Source organism: Gorilla gorilla, chromosome 15 (assembly GCF_029281585.2).
Source record: "Gorilla gorilla gorilla isolate KB3781 chromosome 15, NHGRI_mGorGor1-v2.1_pri, whole genome shotgun sequence".
Lineage (NCBI taxonomy): Eukaryota > Metazoa > Chordata > Mammalia > Primates > Hominidae > Gorilla > Gorilla gorilla.
The window spans coordinates 75,185,027-75,190,563 of NC_073239.2; the positions used below are offsets into that span (position 1 = coordinate 75,185,027).

Sequence of the window (5,537 nt, forward strand, 5' to 3'; positions counted from 1 at the left end):
AAGGGGAGAAGGCGGAAACCTTTCCTCCCTCACATATCCAATTGCCTATCCTAATTTTCATATCTCAGTTGTTTTGTACGTCTTTAAAGAGCCTTTACTAGAATCTTAATTTCCTAGTATCCATCCCCAAGAAGAATGGAAGAAAACTTGATGTATGCACTGGTGGTATAAATCTCACTACAAAAAGAACTATTTTTCACTATATATTTCTTCAGGGATAGACTCCATATTGAGAACAGGAAAAAGGACAGAGAGAGAGAGAGGAAGAGAAACAGAGAAGGATAAATTGGTTCTTTTTCTTCGGAGTCCTCAGGTGCCTCTGAATGTTTTTACATCCGGTCTCTTAAATTTTAGAAGAGCAGCCAAAATGTGGGGCTCATAGGTTTGTTAAGATAACAATTAAAACTGCCCTCTACCACTAACTATCCAAGTATGCACAGTAACACAAAAAACTAGTCTTTAACAGTGGGCATTTGGTTTCCTCTGTGTTTTAAGGAGAACACGGGGAGGACGTGTGATTTCAATTGCGCAAACACAGTTTGTGACCTGCTTCGTTTACAAAAGGTTAACTTTTTACTGGAGAATCTGGTTAATATTGAAAGTGTTTAAATTAATTCTGCTTAAGAACTCTGTAGTTTAAGTGCTTTAGTGAAAGCGTTTAAGTTTCAGGAAAAGAGTCCCAACCCGCGCCCAACGTGGGGCTCGAACCCACGACCCTGGGATTAAGAGTCCCATGCTCTACCGACTGAGCTAGCCGGGCGCCTGTTACATCAACCTGCTTTTCTGCTTCTTGAGAAGTGTTTAACTACATGGTTTTATATTCTTCGCGTAGTTTCTTTTCTAAAAAAATTTATAACGTACTATTAGATCGGCACTTCAGAATTATTTTTAAGAGCGTTCTAAATATTTAATTGTACTTAGATTTAAGAATGTTTGTATATGTATCCAAAGATCATTGAAAACATGCGAATCTTTATCATTACAGTCACTGAATCTTTTTAACAAAGTGTTTAAAAATATTTACCAACCAATATGTTTTGTTTACATAAACACATATCAAGGCCATCCAACTTCCATCAGATGGCATTCCGGATTCCTACATGTTTGGGCTCCGCATTTAGAAACAAAGTCCAATCTCTGAGGGGTTAGTTTCCCTGAACAACCGCGGGGCTTAGCTATTTTCTTTAGCATGGTCTGATGAAGAAGAGTTAAATTCAGAAAAGGGGGGCTTCGAGTCAATTAATATAAGGTCTCTTTAGAGTAACTGTCTGACAATGAGAGATAGGACGTTTGGAGGGTGCTATTATTCTCCTCAAGTGACAGAAGCTGGGAGGAAAGAATTATAGTCTCTGAATCTAATGGTAAAGAATGTGAACTCTAACAGGCAAAGGGTCAGAAACGTGATTTTAATCAAATTACCATAGGAGATACTGGAATAATGTCATATGGAAATACATTTATTCTGAAATGATGGTGAACCTTTCTAGATAAGAAATTCTGTCCGGGCGCGGGATGCCTGTAATCCCAACACTTTGGGAGGCCAAGGCAGGTGGATCACGAGGTCAGGAGTTCGAGACCAGCCTGGCCAAAATAGTCACCCCCCCCCACCCCCACCCCCCCCGCCCCCAACTCCCGTCTCTACTAAAAATACAAAAACTTAGCCGATCGCGGTGGCCGGCACCTGTAATCCCAGCTACTCGGGAGGCTGAGGCAGAAGAGTCGCTTGAACCCGGGAGGCGGAGGTTGCAGTGAGCCAATATCACGCCATTGTACTACAGCCTGGGCGACAGTGGGAGACTCCATATCAAAAAAAAAGAAAAAAAAGAAAAGAAAAAGAAATTCTTCTAATTTCTGTGATAATGGAGAGGGGTGTGGTGTTTATACTACTACTTAGCAGTGCAAGTTAAAGACCAATTTGTAAACCTGAAAATAACAAAGAATTCTTAGGATAGTATCCCCAAAGCACAGTATTTGGAAGCTAGAAACATTGGGCATCACATTTCCTGAGGTATTCAATTTAAAAATAATAAGATATGTCATAAAATAGTATACATTTAGAGTTGTCTTGCTCTGTCGCCCAGGCTGGAGTGCAGTGGCATGATCTCGGCTCACTACAACCTCCGCCTCCCGGGTTCAAGCAATTCTCCTGCCTCAGCCTCCCAAGTAGCTGGGACTACAGGCACCCGCCATCATGTCTGGCTAATTTTTGTAGAGACGGGATTCACCATGTTGGCCCGGCTGGTCTTGAACTCCTGACCTCAGATGATCCACCCGCCTAGGACTCCCAAAGGACTGGGATTACAGACATGGGCCACCACGCCTGGCCTTTTTTTGTTTTTTCTTTTGAGAGGGAGTCTCGCTGGGCTGGAGTGCAGTGGCGTGATCTCAGCTCACGGCAACCTCTGCCTCCCGGGTTCAAGCAATTCTCCTGCCTCAGCCTCAGCCTCCGGAGTAGCTGGGACTACAGGCATGCAACACCACGCCCAGCTAATTTTTGTATTTTTAGTAGAGACAGGGTTTCACCATGTTGGTCAGGCTGGTCTTAAACTCCTGACATCAGGTGATCCACCTGCCTTGGCCTCCAAAAGTGCTGGGATTATAGGCGTGAGGAACCGCGCCCGGCCGAAAGAACCCCCAAATTCTTAATTATTAATAAATATTGAGTGCACTAGGCACTCAAATAGTGTTTATCACACACAAGTAATGATGTTAATTAAAAGATTAACTGATACCTAAACAAGTTTTGAGTACTTACGGTTTACCTCGAAGGCCAACCCTTCTGCAACTATTAACCTTTAGCTTTCTTCACCACTTTCTTGGACTATCTAGGTCTAAATCCGAACTCCCCAGGAAAGAACTGCAACTAGAGGCCAGGTGCAGTGGCTCACGCCTGTAATCCCAGCACTTTGGAAGGCCAAGGAGGGTGAATCACCTGAGGTCAGGAGTGTGAGATCAGCCTGGCCAACATGGTGAAACTCGGTCTCTACTAAAAATACAAAAACTAGCCTGGCATGGTGGTGCACACCTGTAATCCCAGCTACGCAGGCAGTTGAGGCAGAAGAATCGCTTGAACCCCGGGGGTCAGAGGTTGCAGTGAGCAGAGATCATGCCACTGCACTCCAGCCTGGGTGACAGAGCAAGATTCAGTCTCAAAAAAAAAAAAAAAAACGTTACAACTAGAATGTTTTAACGATGGTTAGGTCATTCAAGTCCTTTTATCTATCGATTTGTTCAAGAATAAAAACATCAATTGTAATGCTTCATTAGCAGGAAAAAGCAAAAGCAACTGAAATTCCTTTTTCCCCCTTACTTTCTATATCCAATTCTGCAAGCCCTATGTCTTAGCCCATATTCTGCTGCTATAACAGAATACCACAGACTAGGTAATTCATAAACAAGAAAAGTTTATTTGGCTCATGGTTTTAGAAGTCCAAGAGCATGGCACTGACATCTGGCAAGGGCATTGTGCTGTGTTATCCCCATGACAGAGGATCAGAAGAGCAAGCGAATATGTGAGACAGAGAAAGCTGAAATCCAGTGAAACTCACCCCTTTATTAGGAACCCACTTCCAAGATAACTAACCCATTCTGAAAATGTCATTCATCCATAGTGCTCTCATGACCTAATCACCTCTTAAAGGCCCCACATCGCAATACCATTACATTGGCAATTAAATTTCAACACGTGTTTTGAAGGGGACATTCAAACCATAGCTCCCTACACATCTGAAATCCATCTACACATTTCCACCTCCACTGCCACCACTTTAGTCCAAATCACTCTCCATTACTGCTAGCTCACAAAAGTGCAATAACTTTCCAACTAGTATCCCTGCCTCTCTTCTTTCCCTTAGCTATCATTCTTCACACAGAAACAAGAGCTCATTTAATGATTTAAATCAAATCATATAATTCTCTTGCTTTAAAAACTCCTGATAACCTCACAGTAGAAAACCAATCATAAATGTGAAAAGAATGATGGAATTAGAAAATCACCATTTGGCAACCATTGTAATAATCAATTCAAATAAGAATCATCAGATATTAGAATTAATAAGTGAAATGTTGAGGCGTAAACAGGATGTGTACATATTCTCAAAGTATTTCCTCACAAGATACTAATTACAAAGGGAAAAATGAAACATTATCAGGGATAAATCTTCAGCAAGTGATCAAAGTTAACATTATCAGCAATAAAACAACTAACATCATGTCCCTTCTAATATAATGCTCTGACATGAAAGAATACAAGGTCATTTCTGTAGTATTCCTGCCATAAATGCATCACTTGAATCAAATAACAAAAAAAAACCTAAATTAAGGAATATTCTACAAAATAAATGGTTTGTATTCTTCAAAAATGTTCATGCCATGAAAACTGAAGAAATACTAAGCAACTATTTTCCAGACTAAAGCAGACTGGAAACATGACAGCTGAATGCAAGGTGTGATCTTGGATTTTCTTTTGCTATGAAGGACGTTATTGGGCCATTTACCAAAAAAAAAAAAAAAAAAAAAATGCATAAAGTTGATAGATCATAGTATTGGTAACTTTCTGATTTTCACAATAATACTGTGTCTCTGTGAAATAATGTTCCTGTGTTGGGGGAAAATACACACTGACGTATTAATATTTAGGAGTAAAAAAATGCTGATGCCCTATTTACAATCGGATTAAAATTCAAACCACTTCAAGATTTGGTCTCCTGTGCACTTGTTCTCTTCCTGTCATTCTTCCCCACTTAATCATTATGAGAGGTCACTCTGACGTGACAGTTCCCAGCGCAAGCCAAGTTTTTTACTGTTCCCTAAACCACTGTCTTTTGTTACCCTATTTTAGTTTAAATATCACTCACTCAGAAAGTCATTCCCTGAGCACACTGCCTAAAGTTAGTACCTCCATTGTCTATTAAAGCACTCTTTCTTCTTACTATTTTGCTTCTTTATTGTTACCTATTTCTTCCCACTGAATGGAAATTCCATTAGAAATGGGGGTATGCTCTGTTCACGGCTTTTTCTTGAACACGTGGAATATATTAGCGCTCAAAAAATATCTTTAATCAGACTTATCTTTAACTCTTACCAAAAAGCGTTATACTCATAGAAAGAGCACTAATACTTCTGTAAAATTCTAAGCTGAATTCAAAGACTATACCCTTTAAGTGAAACTTCACGAGAGCCTGAGCACAAGGAGGTGAAGTAGATGCCATCAAGATTCTGGGTCAGGGTCGGGACGCGGAGGAAGAGAGGTTACTTCGCGCCTACTGCTTTTTCTATTTTTTGTGAGAGTATACGAGCATCTCTCCCTTTGGCTTAAAGAAAGAATAAAGTGAGGAGAGAATAATAATATAAAAGATAAATAATAATTCCAAGGAAAGGAATAGAGCAGCTTCTCAGATACGACGCCGCCAAGCGGCTCAAAGTACGTGAACTGAAGGAGAAGCCTTTGCTTTCCCCAACCCCGCCTCCATTGCTTCTGCACATGCGCGCCGCCAGCCTCTCGCGGCCCGCTTTTTTCCCACAATACTCCTCGTCCT

At 40.9% G+C, this 5,537-nt stretch overlaps 1 non-coding gene across 1 annotated transcript; it reads right to left on the reverse strand.

The window, feature by feature from the left end:
• Nucleotides 1-687: 687 nt before the first annotated feature.
• On the reverse strand, nucleotides 688-760 carry TRNAK-CUU (transfer RNA lysine (anticodon CUU)). Its single transcript has one exon. It is a non-coding gene; the product is annotated as a tRNA-Lys (tRNA).
• Nucleotides 761-5,537: the final 4,777 nt, after the last annotated feature.